Source organism: Macaca fascicularis, chromosome 8 (genome assembly GCF_037993035.2).
Source record: "Macaca fascicularis isolate 582-1 chromosome 8, T2T-MFA8v1.1".
NCBI classification, from domain to species: domain Eukaryota; kingdom Metazoa; phylum Chordata; class Mammalia; order Primates; family Cercopithecidae; genus Macaca; species Macaca fascicularis.
This window is the reverse complement of record NC_088382.1, coordinates 100,251,016-100,266,020: the sequence shown is the minus strand read 5'-3', so window position 1 is coordinate 100,266,020 and position 15,005 is coordinate 100,251,016. Positions and strand designations below refer to the sequence as shown.

The window sequence follows — 15,005 nt, the reverse complement described above, 5'->3', positions numbered from 1 at the left end:
GATTGGCATTATGCACCTGGAAATGTCTTCCAAATAGTATTAAATATATGACACTTTTGCATTGGTCATAAATAACTTTTTAAGCATTTGTAGTTTATGAAAAGAGATTAAGCACACAGTCTATTTGCAGCCTTTCAACTGGCTGCTAAATATCAACTATGTGTTGCTAGTCAGACAGTTACTGTATCAGTCAGAGCCCTGTAGGAAAGAAAGGGCATTCTCCAGCTGGAAACTTCAGTAAAGAGGCATTTCCAATGTTTAAGAGACTATTTACTGGATTAAGGGAAACCGATGAGAGGTAATAAAACACTACGGGACTAGCAATTGCACGGAACCAACACCAATCCAGAAGGAGCAATTAACACAACCTTGCTGAGTAACTGGAGGTAACTTCCAGCATCCTAGAGGTCAACCTACTGGACCTGTGGACTTCTGTAGATAGGCATCTTACCTGTTGTAACCCACAGGGAGGGAGCCAGTTGGATAATTGTACAGAACCTTTTCTCCAACCTCTGATTCACTGTTCATGCAGCCTATGAACAAACCTAGTCAGAAAAGGTAAGGGAATTTGTAGACACAGTCAGTAAAGGTCAGCTCCCAGAGTTGAGAGGAGTAAAGAATGGATATAGAAAGGCAAATGGAAATACTCCAGAAATATATTTTTGTACAGTCACATATACATTGCCATCTTTCTATGCCAACTATATCCCAGAAGATGGTAGATGAAAATGGGAAGGAACCTTGGAATTATCTTTCTGATATAAGCTCTGACCATCTCTCATGCTAAAAATGCAAACAAGGGAAGATAATTATCCAGTATATATTTACAGGATGGTGTACAACAGATCAATGCTAAGGAAAATAAAGGTGATTTCCATTGGAAGGTGACAACTTTGTCTGCTGCTGTTACTGGCTCATTGACTAGTTAGTGGAGCTAGCTGAGCCCTCATTAAGGCCATCAGGCCACTGCATTTATAACTATTAATATATAATCCCAAGGGCTGTTCAAGGAAAAAAACAATGAAAGCTGAGATTTGTCTTCAGCAACTTTCTCTCTCTCTCTCTCTCTCTCTCTCTCTCTCTCTCTCTCTCTCTCTCTCTCTCTATATATATATATATATATATATGTATATCTATTATAAAAACAGATTTATTGGCTGGGCGTGGTGGCTCATGCCTGTAATCCCAGCACTTTGGGAGGTCGAGGCAGGTGGATCACGAGGTCAGGAGATTGAGACCATCCTGGCGAACATGGTGAAACCCCGTCTCTAGTGAAAATACAAAAAAATTAGCCGGGTGTGGTGGTGGGCGCCTGTAGTCCCAGCTTCTAGGGAGGCTGAGGCAGGAGAATGGCATTAACCCGGGAGGCGGCGGAGCTTGCAGTGAGTAGAGATCGCGTCACTGCACTCCAGCCTGGGCGACAGAGTGAGACTCCATCTCAAAAAAAAAAAAAAAAACAAAAAAAACCAGATTTATTGAGACACAATTCACATACCATAAAGTTCTTTAATTATTTATTTGTTTGTTTGTTTATTTTTGAGACAGAGTCTTACTCTGTTGCCCAGGTTGGAGTGCAATGGTGCCATCTTGGTTCACTACAACCTCTGCCTCCCAGGTTCAAGCAATTCTCCTGCCTCAGCCTCTCAAGTAGCTGGGATTACAGGTGTGCACCATCACGCTATGCTAATTTTTGTATTTTTAGTAGAGATGGGGCTTCACTATGTTGGCCAGGCTAGTCTCAAACTCCTGATCTCAAGTGATCTGCCTGCCTCAACCTCCCAAAGTAATAGTTCACTCTGAGCTGTGTCTGAGCTGGTATCCATAATGCAAGACAAAGTCTTCCCCCACTCTTTTCTCTCCTCTCCTCAAGCAGAGGGAAGAGGTCTCTTTTAAAGCTATTAGCTGTTCAGCTTGGGGTTAGGGGAGTGGTAATGCCAGCACTCCCTTAGCCACCCCTCTGGTGTCTGTGTATGTTGCATGCCACCCAGTTTATTGTCTCTGGGCCCAGTTTAACATTAGGACTTACCTAGGATTTCCTGTCCATGTCACCTAGATTGTCTTTCTAGCTTAGGTAGAACTCCAGAGTACTTTAGCCCACTGTAGTGAGGTTTGTAGGAACTGACGTTTGGACCACTGGGATCAGTGATTCCCCTCTGGCTAGGGATGGTTTAAATGCTCCCTCCATGGGTGAGCGTCAGCTGAGTTTGGTTCAGTTTTGTTTTCTGTTATAATAGGGCAACAATGAGTTCAATGCCTCCATCTATGCTGTGTTTTCCTCTCCCCAGCATGGCAAAATGCTCTCTGCACCTCATTCCCACTGTGGCGGGATGGGGAAGGGGTGGCATTGGTGATTCAAAATTATTTTTCCTATCTCTTTAGTGCTTCTTTCAGTGATAATGAAGTTAAAACCAGGTACTGTGGGTGCTCACCTGATTTTTGGTTCTAATGAAAGTGCTTTTTTTTTGGCATAGATAATTGTTAAGTTGGTATCCTTATTGGGGGTGCAATTAGTGGAGGCCTCTATTCTGCTATCTTGCCCTGCCCCCTGTCCTTACCCACTTATTTGTGTGTCCTTTGGACCTCAGTCATATGTTTTTATGCTATATCTGGCTAAGACTTCCAGTGTGGTATAAAATCCAGGTCTTTTTTCATTAAATAGCCCATACTCTGAATATATTTTTCAGTTTAAAAATCTCAGCTCTTATTAAAACACTTCTGGATCCTATTCTGATGGAATCTGCATAACAATTTGATATACAAACTGAGAAATCAATCCAAGAAAGGCTGTGTTTAATGGTGAATACATGTTTAATACAGTGCCCCATTTGAAATATGAAAGGGATATTCAATAGTTCAACATACACAAGTGTCTGAAGTAGGGGACTCTGCTTACGCCTATCAAATTGCAATGGAAACCATCTCGACTACTCTGTGGTATGATATCAGGGTTTTAAAAAATTGTCTTTAAACAGTCATTCATTTAACCAAACAAGCATTTATTCAAGGTCTGTTACATGCCAGGTGTCACGTAGTATTAAGCACAATGAGAAAAAGCACTTTTGTCACCCACAAGATGCTCATAATCAAGATGTTCTGGACCATGTTAAAGATATACAATGGAATGAGGTCTATGAGTGTGGAATGCCAGGGGCTATTAGAATGGAGAATAGGAGCAACAATTTCAAATTGGGAAGCAGAAGGTGATGGAGATTCAGAAAATGCTTTCTGAGTTGGCTCTTGAACTGAGCTCTGAGAAGCTAGGAAGAAAGAGTTAAGTGAAGAAATGGAGAAAGATTTTTCAGACCCTCAAATTGGCATGACGGCATGGGACATTTTGGGAATACGACAGGGAATGCCTGTGAAAAGTATCAAAAGTTGACACTGCAAAGTGAGTCAGGACCAGAATCTTAAGATCACTGCAAGTCAAGCACAAGACTTTGAACTTTATACTGAAGGCAATGAGGAGTAATTTTAATGAGTGTAATACAACCCAATAAATTACCCACAATGTGTTTGAGTTTGTATTACTCTGATAAAAGTTGCAACAGAGATAATACTTTATAGTCACTGTGCTATTTCATTTTCATTCTAGGCACACAATAAGACATTCTCCAGATCACCTGGCATCTAGCTGGGGCTACAAGGTTTTTATTCTGGCCAACGGAATATGTGCAGAAGTGATGTATACGACCTCAGGGCCCAGCCTCTAAATATCCTGTGTCATGTTCCACATTCTGTCCATCCATCTCTCAGTTAACTAAATGGAAGTGATGCAAGGGAGGACTCCAAGGAAGCCCTAGGGATCATGAAGCTACAAAATGGGAGAATTGCTGTCACCACAGTTCTGGAAGAAGAATTGTTCAGGAGAACAGCCGTTGGACTATGGCACGGCAAAGAAATAAACCTTTGTTGTGGTAAGTAGCTGGGATTTGGCAATTACTTTTTAGAGCAGATAACATGAATTACATTAATATAAGAAAGTCCATCAGATCCTCAGAAACGGAGTAATATAATCAAGTATTAATGTTAGTAAGATTCCTCCAGCAGTTGCAGAAAGCATGAAGTAGAGATGGTGTGAGAAACTTGAAGGGAGGGAAGTCAGTCATGTGATTAGTGCAACCATACAAGCAGGAAATGATGTCTTGAATCACAGCAGGGGCAGTAAAGACGGCTAGACAATGCAATTACAGGAGGTTAACAGGACAGAGTCAAAAGTGTTCAGTGATTAGCTTCATGGATCTAAGCAGTGGTTCTTAAATTTGACTGTATTCTAGGATCACCTGAGAAGCTTTTAACAAGGACAATTACCTGGCTGTAACTGAGATCAGTTAGATAAGAATAAATATCGTTTTTACACTCCTCAAATAATTCTAATGGACAGCCAAGGATGAAAACCATAGCTATAGAGCAGTAGTTCTCAATATGTGGCCCCTGGATCATCTGTATATGTATCATTTGGGAACTTGTTAAAAATACGAATTCTTATGCTCTACCTAGGGTGAACAACTGGTCTGTCTTATCTGAGACTGAAGAGTTTCTTGAGATAAAAGAGGTGGGCAAGGTGGCACACATACATAATCCCAGCACTTTGGGAGGCCAAGGCAGGAGGATTGCTTGAGCCTAGGAGTTCAGCACCAGCCTGAGCAACATAGCAAGAACCCCATCTCTACAAAAAATATTTTTTTAAATAGTCAGACATTGTGGTGTGCACCTGTAGTCCCAGCTACTTGGGAGGCCAAGCTGAGAGTTTCCCTTGAGTCCAAGAGTTTGAAGCTTGCAGTGAGCCATGATCATGTCACTGCACTTCAGCTTGGGCAATAGAGTAAGACTCTGTATCCAAAAAAAGGTGGGGGGGGGGGGGTTGGAAAGAGAAAAAACTTTTAGTGCTAAAACTTATAGTCCCAGGAAACGTGGGGTAGTTGGTCATTTTAATCTGACACATCAGACCTACCAAACAGAAACCCTGGAGGTGAGGCCTAGCTATCTACATTTGAAGACCACTGGTATCATGTATTCTGAAACTGCATACTTACAGGCTGTTTTAGTCCATTTTGTGATGCTTATAACAGAATATCTTGGACTAGGTAATTTCAAAGGAACAGAAATTGATTACTCATAGTCCTGGAGGCTAGGAAGTTCAAGATTGAGGGGCTGGAATCTGGCAAACCACCTTTATAATCAGCATTAATCCATTCTTGAGAGCCAAGACCTCATGATCCAAACCTCCCATTAGGCTTCTCTCCCAACACTGTTGCACTGAGGATTAAGTTTCCAACACTAGCTTTTTGGGGGACACATTCAGACCATAGCACATGCTGCCAAACACATGGAAAATGTGGCCTGAAGATAGTGAACAAAGGGAAAAGTATGGGTGAAAGGAAAACATCTCTTTTTTTCAAAACAATGATTACAGAGACAAACAGTAGCATGCCTATTGTATTTTCAAAACTTTCCCTAACATTATTATCTAACATAGTGAAACCAGCTAAAGGTTAACATTTATCCAGACAGAACTTCTGATTTCATAAAATTTAACTAGCCAAATGATGATTTTTAGTGACCATGCATTTTTAGTTCCCTCATTTTACTTTAAGGAAACCGAGACTCAGAAAAGTTAAATGATATATCCAAAGCCTCACTGCATGTATATGGCGGTGTCAAGATCAGACTGGTATTTCCTCCGGGGCAAGGGTTATGTTTTTACTTAGTTGTATCATCAGCCCATAGCAATGTTTGGCACATAACAAGCTTTTGCCAATCCATTAAATGAATACATGAATGAAGACTCTAAGATCTCCTGCCAATGGTCTTTGTACAAACTCAATATTCTTTTAAATCAGGTCACACTGTTCTCAGTGTCATGCTGGCTGGAGGTACCCAAGTTAGCTGTTCAGTCTTGAGGACTCAAAATTAAAACCTGTTATGAATTAAATTAATTCTTTCTTTCTAATTGGCAGCCTTTCTTGGGCATTGGTTTCGTTTTGTTGTATTTTCATAGTACTGATTGGGCATTAAGCCTACTTGGAATTAACTTGCATTTGTTTTCTCCTGCACAATTTCAATTTAATATAAATGTGGTCAATTTATACATTGTTATTATTTTATTTGCTAGAATAAAAATGTCCTAATCTAGGCACAGACCTTGTTAACCATAACAGGGTTAAGTCAGACCTCTGAGTTTTCCTTCTGCCTCTTACTAACTGATCCTAATACATTGGATAAACAGTCGGTCAGGCCAACACAAACACACCCACTGCAACTAGAAGTGAATTTAGGGATCAGCTCTTGTAGCCTCATTTTGATACATAAGTTGAACAATCTACTGTGGTTTGCCTGGCAATATTGTCCCAGTGTAATTATTAATAGGGCCCCCCTTCCTTGCTAAGTGTCCCCATCTGGACAATTAATTATACGATCACCCACCATATGAGGAATTTCAAATCTGGAGAGTTCATGTGATCTAACCTTCAGACATGCAGTAAGTTAATGACAGAACTGGACAAATTTTAAAAAGTTGCTTTTCTTTACCACTTTACATATTAATCTGCTTTTCTAACATTTCAGAAAACGACAGTTTTTAGTTTCAAGTTTTAATTATAAATATCACTGCAATAATTTTACCAAAGTATAGCATGTCCACATTTCCCACTTAGAATCCTAGAGGATCTCACAGGGTTAGTTTCAGCCTAACGGCATTGTATCCAAAATTTCTGTTTTTAAAATTCAACTTACAGAAAACAATCTCATGCCAGCAATAGGGTGGTGGTGAAGCATATAGATTTGGCAGCCAGATGCCTGTGTCCACAGCCCAACTTCATCAATAATCAGCTCCATGGCTCTCAGTATTTTGTGTTTCAGTTTCCTCATTTGTAAAACAGGAATGATGATGGTAACAATAGTATCTAATTCCCAGAGTTTTTGAGAACAAAATAATTATATGTGAGTTGTATGTAAAGGACATACTGTCACCTGGCACATAGCAAGCACCATGCATGTCTTAGCTTTGAACACTGTTTTTATTACCTCATCTGCTGTAAGCCACTCTTCCCTCACGTGCACTTCATACTCCTGCAGTGACAAACTTTGGCCAGATCATGTAGCTTTATGAACCTTGCACGCTCCCAAAAGTGAGTATTACAAAGGCAGAGGCTTTGTATTACTGTATGCCAAGTAACCAATTTCCATACTGGTTACTTGTATCCCAAGTATGGAAAAGACAAGAAAGTAGACTCTTAATACATACTTCTTAAATAAAAAGGAATAAAAGGATGATTAAGTTAGTTGACCTATACAGAAGACAGGTACTCCTGTTCCACATTTCTCTTGTAACTTCATCTCACCTCCTTTAAGAAAAATAAATCCGACAAAACCCTGGATTTTGCAAAAAATCTTGCAAACAGTCTCTAAGGAATGGAAGAAGACAAACTGAATGAAGAGGCAGTTAGGGATGTTGACAACAGGGATAGAATCCAACAGGGAATTTTCCTGCTCTTTTGGTGGTCCATTGTACACGTATCTCTAGAATTTTGAAACTTCATTTTTCTACATTGCCTGTAATTCTAATAGATGGACAGTAATTTATATTAATAAGTATCTTCTTTGAAAGACCAGAAAACCTACAAGGAAGGTAAAGTATTATTAGTCAAAAACATTCATACATTTGAGTTCCCTCTGATTACACTTTTCCTGACACCAGGTAATTCACTTGCACTGAATTTATTGGAGGTTTTTAATGCAGAAGTGGAGAAGATGGGAGGAGGAATAAAAAACTTCAGAGCATGGTGTACTTCATGGATCAGGGATCAAGCCCGGAAGTGATTCTCAGACACGCTTACAACCTGGAGACAGAGGAAGTAAGTGTTAAGAAAGAGGTATAAAAGGAGAGAGGGATATTAAAATAATATACTTCCTTGGTTCCAGAATTTTTTTTTCTAGCTCCATCGTTAAACATAAGAAAGAAGGAAAGTTAATTTTTCTGACTTATTCTCTCTCATAACTATGTGGACACTGCTTCCCTCCTAGTTTATAATAAATAATAGGAGTGGCAGAAAAAATTACATTGTGTGTGTGTATATATATATATATATATATGCGCAGACATACAGGCAAGAATGAATCATTTAAAAACACAGCTGGACATAATGAGGGAGAAATTGTTAACTGATCTATTGTAATCAAAGAGATAGAGGTAAGGCAAGTTCAAAATAACCAATAAGCCAAATATTTCTAGACCTTAAGCTTCTTGGATATGGAGACGAAGTCTTAGTTATTACTGGGTTACCAGCATCTAGCCCAGGGCCTAACACAGGGGCTCTATAGTATGAATGAATGGATGAATTTGGCTTCACAATCAAGACAGTAACATGTTTATTCTCCTTTCTGTGTCCGGAATTGGTGGGTTCTTGCTCTCCTTGACTTCAAGAATGAAGCCCCGGACCCCAGCCACGAGTGCTACAGTTTTTAAAGATGGTGTGTTCGGGGTTTGTTCCTTCAGATGTGTCCAGACTTTCTTCCTTCTGGTGGCTTCGTGGTCTCACTGACTTCAGGAGTGAAGCTACAGACCTTCTAAGTGACTGTTACAGTTCATAAAGGTGGCACGTCGGGAGCCGTTGGTTCCTCCTGTCTAGAGTTGTTCGTCTCTCCCCGTGGGTCCGTGGTTTTGCTAGCTTCAGCAGTAAAGCTGCAGCCTTCTGCAGTGTTACAGCTCATACAGACAGCAGGGACACAAGCAGTGGGCAGCAGCAAAATTCATGGCAGGGTGGCCTGCTTTTATTCCCTTGCCTGCCCCCCCCCCCCCCACGCACATTTTGCTGATTGGTCCATTTTGCAGATAGCTGATTGGTCCGTTTTACAGAGAGCTGATTGGTCCGTTTTGACAGAGTGCTGATTGGTGCTGTTTACAAACCGTTAGCTAGACACAGAGTGCTGATTGGTGCGTTTACAATCCTTCAGCTAGACAGAAACGTTCTCCGAGTCCCCACCACTCCCAGAAGCCCAGCTGGGTTCATGTTTCACTGCTAGTGCCCTGGGGACTTTGCAGCTCCTAGCCTGGGCACTCCGGCAGCCTAGCGGGAGCTTGTCCCAAGAGGAAAAGGGGGGAAACAAGAAAGAGAGGGAGACCTGCCATCGTGGCCAACGACCCCGCGAAGAGGCAACGGCGGTCCACGCAGGGGACCTAGCCTCCAATCAGGCCCAGCAGGCGCCGGCCGGCCACACCGAGTGCTGGACCCGCCGAGCCCGCGCCCACCCGGAACCCGCACCGTAGCGCGCAGCCCCGGCTCCCGCCCGCGTCTCTTCCTCCACATCTCCCCGTGAGCAGAGGGAGCCGGCTTCGGCCTCGGCCAGCCCCAGAGAGGGGCTGTCATAGCGCACCCGCGGGCTAAAGGGCTCCTCGAATGTGGCCAGAGCGGACGCTGAGGCCCAGGAGACGCCGAGAGCAAGCGAGGGCTGCTAGCATGTTGCACCTCTCACTTCCTCATTTTTCTCCTCTCTTCCCCGGTTCACCTTTGTCGGCTTGCGTCTGGTCCCTTCTTGACTGACTTCTGTTTTCTGAGGTAAGAATTCTTTGAAATTTTTTACCCCAGTTTATGTTAAGGCCACAGACCATGTGGAATCCAAACAAACAAAAGAGTGGAACAACCACAGAGCCCACAATCACGGAGCCAACAACCACCGAGCCAACAACCACCGAGCCCAACAAAGGGCCACATAGAAGCCAGACCCACTACAGTGCTCTGCCCTTAAAGACAACAGCGTCCTCCTTTTCAGCTTTGCCTTTTGGTTCAGATTTTTTAGAAACTCTCATTGGCTGCTGGACAGTCAGTGGTTTTGCTCTCTTGGATTAGGTGTACTTCCTCTGGTCCAATCAGCTGTGAACAGGAAGGATGGAGTCAGCTAGTCACAGGTGTTCCTGCCTTGGGTTGACAGAAAAATGCTGTGTTTGCTAGGGCTGCAATAACATGGTATCAGAAACTGGGTGGCTTAAAAAACAGAAATGTATTTTTTCACATTTCTGAAGACTTGAAGTCTGAGATCAAGATGTTAAGCCATAAAGGAAGGGTTTGTCTATTCCAGGCTTCTTTCTTTGGCTTATAGATGGCTGTCTTCTCCCTGTTATGTTCACATCATCATCCCTCTGTTAGGTGACTGTACAAATTTCCTCCTTTTATAAAGGTATTAGTCATATTGGATAGGGCTCACTCTAATGACCTAATTTTAACCTAACTACATCTGTAAAGATCATGTCTCTAAATATGACCACATTCTGAGGTGCCAGAGAATGCAACTTCAGCATATAAATTTTGTGTAGGGCGGTCGGGGCTAGTGCATATCAGCTTCATTCTTTTAAATCTCTATTGATTTATTGACTTATTGATTTATTTTTTTTGAGACAGAGTTTCGCTCTTGTTACCCAGGCTGGAGTGCAATGGCGTGATCTTGGCTCACTGCAACCTCTGCCTCCCAGGTTCAAGCAATTCTCCTTCCTCAGCCTCCCGAGTAGCTGGGATTACAGGCATGCACCACCACGCCCAGCTAATTTTGTATTTTTAGTAGAGACGGGGTTTCTCTGTGTTGAGGCTGGTCTCGAACTCCTGACGTCAGGTGATCTGCCCACCTTGGACTCCGAAAGTGCTGGCGTTACAAGCATGAACCACTGCGCCTGGCCTTAAAAATTTTTTTAAAGTTTAGATTTTGGGGGATACATAGTAGGTGTATGTATTTATGAGATACATGAGATATTTTGGTACAGGCATGCAATGCGTAAAAATCATGTCATGGAAAATTGGGTATCCAGCCCTTCAAGCATTTATCCTTAGTATTAGAAACAATCCAATTATACCCTTTTAGTTATTTTTAAATGTACAATTAATTTATTATTTACTATAGTTCCCCTGTTGTGCTATCAAACACTAGGTCTTACTCATTTTTTTCTATTTTTTTGTACCCATTAACCAACCCCACCTTTCCTCCATCCTCCCCGCTACCCTTCCCATCCTCCAGCAACCCTCCTTCTATTCTCTATCTCCATGAGTTCAATTGTTTTGATTTTTAGGTCCCACAAATATGTGAGAACATGTGATATTTGTTTTTCTGTGCCTGGCTTGTTTTGCTTAACATGAGACCTCCAGTTTCAGGTGCATTCTTTAATACAGCAGCAGAGAAGTGTGAGCATCTTTGGTATCCTATTAATGAAGGTTCTACCCTGACTGATTATCTAGGGAAAGCAATTGAATGACACAAGGAGCATAGAGTTTTGGACATAATTTTCTACAATCCCTTGTAAAATGAAAACATTTATTTCCAAAATAGAAAAGATTTATTTTCCCAAAAAGAGGGCTATAAAATTCTCTTTATCATCCTTGACATTTATTAAGATATCTAAAACTATTCCTAATGATGTAGGAAGTCATCTGTGTCCCCTGTTCATTTTTGAGGTGTGTCACATATGGGATATAGTAATTATTCCTGACATTGGAGCCTGGCCCTTGATGTTTCAGAGAACATAAAACCAAATCAGCATAAAAAACCACTTCCAAGGCATACCAAATTAAGCTCATGTTCAGTTTTCAATTATTCATCATCCCCAGGGCAGGAGGAATAGATGCCGGAATCAAAACAATGGAAACAAGCAGTCTGCATTTGGACTCTGTGGTATAGAGCTGTGTACATGGAATAGAGACAAGAAGAATGTGACAGAAGGAATATGCAGTTCCAGCACGACTGCTGCTGCCTTTGAACCCTACCAGGCAACAGCAGCCTCAATTAGTGGAGTCACAGTTCTCATAATCTATGCATATGCACAGCAAGCAGGGGACAAGTATGAAAACAAAGTGAGGAAAGGAAGGAGATGCAAGTGAACAATTTCTAAATACTTGGAATCTGCCTATGTATCATCGGAAGAGTAGGGACATAACATCATGGGAAGCTTACTATGGACCGAGCAGAATCTAAAAGTCTAAGTACTTCCCTCTGTACCCTGATTCCATTGTCTTTACCTAAAAGTGAGAAAATAAGATATATATATATATATCTTATGTATCTCATATATATCTTATATATATAGTCACATTTCTCACATCCACATTATCTGCTGTTTAGTCCTAAATCAGGAAAAAAGTGGTTTCTAGGTAATAGTGGGGCAGTGAACATGAAGATGAGCTTAGGTGGAGCACCAGCGGGTGACAGTACCTCACAGTGCCTACTGTTATTTTGTAGGGCAACATAGAAAATAACATAATTAACTCTATGAGGCATCCCTCATAGAGTTAATTAACACTGCAAGCTCAACTGCCTCATAGCAGTAATAAATGAACTTGTTAATGATAAGGCTGACCCACAAGGCCTTTCCACTGAGAAATTAAAGGGTGGTACTTTTTCTTTTGTCCTAAACATTGAAATTTGATCAACAATTTCTGTAGAATTTTGTAAAGATTGATAGGCTGAAGTTTGAAATTCAGAAGAGAAAGGATTTAGAAAGATCTTGGAAAAGGCACTCTGTGTTTTACCAACATACAGGTAATACTTCATTTCTTAATGAAAGTGTAGGAGGGAGAAAGGAGCTTATTTAATGAGTACTTAAGAGTCAGAATTTCTTCCAGAAATATGTTTTCCCATTAAACTCACAACCGTTCTATGAAGTACATTATCTTTGTGCCAGAGTATGAACATAATTGTTTAAGTATGAAAACTTAGCACTGTTTTTCATTTTCCTTCCTTCTTTTTTTTTTTTTTTTTTTTACATTGGAAAGTCAAAATGTAAAATTTCCTCCTTACCCTCCACTTGCCCTCCGCTCACTGGGAGGGTTTGAAAATTACCTTCGTCCAATCCTGGATGAAAAAGAAACTCATTTTTCGTTGGTTGATTTTCCTTGTAATGGATCACTGAGGTCAATTAGGAAACAAACAAAAAGAATAGAGAGATTTCCCAAAGAAGCAGAGTGACTTGGAAGAAAAGGGAAGTAGACAAGAGCCCACTCCTCCAAGCCCTTATGCCCCTGCCTATAAAGCAAAGGAGGATTCCCTCACTAGGGTTGATGGAGAGAGGGCTGAAGCACTGGAGCAGGATACTCATAACACTTCCCTGGCGAAAACTCCTGGGAAGCTGAAAGATTCCAGAGAAGAGTGCTTGGGTGATACTGCCAAGACCAAGAATTATAGGACCTTAAGCAAATCCTCCACATTCGCCAAGATGCCTTCATTCTTACCTGCAGCCTCACTGTATTTCAGATAGGTTTCTTTCTGACTATAAGTTCCCGGCCTCTTTTTTCTTAGTGCATTTGCTTTAGAAAACTTGGAATTGCAAGTTATTTTTTCTGCAAGAGGTATATAAATCTCTCAGCCTTTTGCCAGTTTTGCACCCAAAGAATGTCATTTTCAATGACCTGTGAGTCATCCCCTTGAAATGTAATCATCAAGAAAGATAGGGTCCTATCTCCTCATCTTTGTAGGAGGGTAGGGGCCTGACTTAGATCAGCGCCAGTGGGAAAATACCAAAGGCCTAATCACATTGATCAATCTCCCCACTCAATGGTCCTCCAATACTTTTCTAGCAGTTCACCCCAATGCTTAAAAACTGTCTTGCTTTTCATTCCAACAAAGTTGAGTTCAACATCTCTCCCCTATTGTCATAGTCTTGATCCTTATTGCAATAGTCTTGAATAAAGTTTCCTTGCCCGTTTAAGTTTTTTCAGTGTAATTTTTCTTTGACAACACCCTGAGACTGGAAGAAAAGAACACAAAGAGGGGATTAAGGAGACATTCACATGGACGTGTCAGAAGAAACCTATGTGGAGAAATGACCAATAACCAGAAATACCCTCTTCTTAACTCTTTGACACTGCATATGAAATACAAAATGTGGCATAGACTGGGTGACCTCCTGCATGACTTTTAAATTTCCTATCATCAGTTCAGCAGAATGGGAGCTCATGGTAAAGATACACACAATAAAGTGTTCCTTCTCACCCTCACAGCTGTTCATACTATTGTCACTACCACGATGCCCTTTTATGATGGACTCAATGTTTCTATTCCTGTATAATTCATACGTTGAAGCCTTGTCCTACAATGTGATGGTATTTGGACACATGACCTTTGGGAGGTAACTAGGTTTAGAAAAGGTCACGAGGGTGGGTCCCCATGATGGGATCAGTACCCTTATAGGATGACAAAGAAGGGAAAGATAGGAGCTTGCTCACCTCACCACATGAGGGCCCTCACCAGAACCCAACCACACTGGCACTATAATCTCAAACTTACAGCCTCCAGAATTGTGAGAAATCAATTTCTGTTGTTTAAACCACCCAGTCTATGGTATTTCGTCAAGTCAGCCTGAGTTAAGTTGCTGATTAGTGGAGTGAGCGAACAGAGGCTCAAGATTTAGTTCATGGGTCAAGAGACATGAGGATGGGGTAGAGCCATCTGAAAAACAGAAGCCAAGAAAAGTTAAGGAGGTTAAGTAACAGAGTGGTAGATGAGAAATAATCACCTGGGGAAGTGGAGGAAGAGTTTATAAGAGATTACAGGTAAGACAGGGGATGTTACAAGAGATGAGGCACAAGGAATCATGCTTACTTCTGGAAAATGGGCAGGGTTTGGCCTAGAATTATTTTTAATACATCAAATTACTTTTGCATCATGACATAATAATAATAGAGATGCTGTTACGACTACTGAAGACTTTTAAAGTCTGGGTTTATACTTTGCAGTCCTTTTTCCACAATAACGTGAAATTTAGATAACATAAGACACAGAACATTAATCAAACCACCATTCACTCAGTAGCTTCAAATCATCTCTTTCCCTTCCTCATCCTTCTCATTGTTTATGAACAACAGTCCTTCTCATCATTTGTGAATAAGCCCTGACAGTCTCTAAAATAGTGGATTCCAACCACTTCTCACCTTCTCCACAGCTGTGGACCCAGGCCACCCTCATTTCTCCCTTAGACTACTGTAACAGCCTCCCCTGTGGTCTCCTTGTTTCCATGCTTGCCTGCCTATGAT

At 41.3% G+C, this 15,005-nt stretch overlaps 1 protein-coding gene across 2 annotated transcripts in view; it reads left to right on the top strand.

The window, feature by feature from the left end:
* TMEM64 (transmembrane protein 64) overlaps positions 1-15,005 on the top strand; it is a 124,393-nt gene that overhangs the window by 92,171 nt on the left and 17,217 nt on the right. The window contains exons 2-3 of one of the 2 annotated variants that reach the window (XR_012416501.1): positions 3,593-3,914; positions 7,697-7,853. The gene's annotated coding sequence lies outside the window, so the exon portion shown is untranslated. The remainder of the gene's footprint in view (positions 1-3,592; positions 3,915-7,696; positions 7,854-15,005) is intronic. The other variant, XR_012416500.1, reaches the window with a different exon arrangement.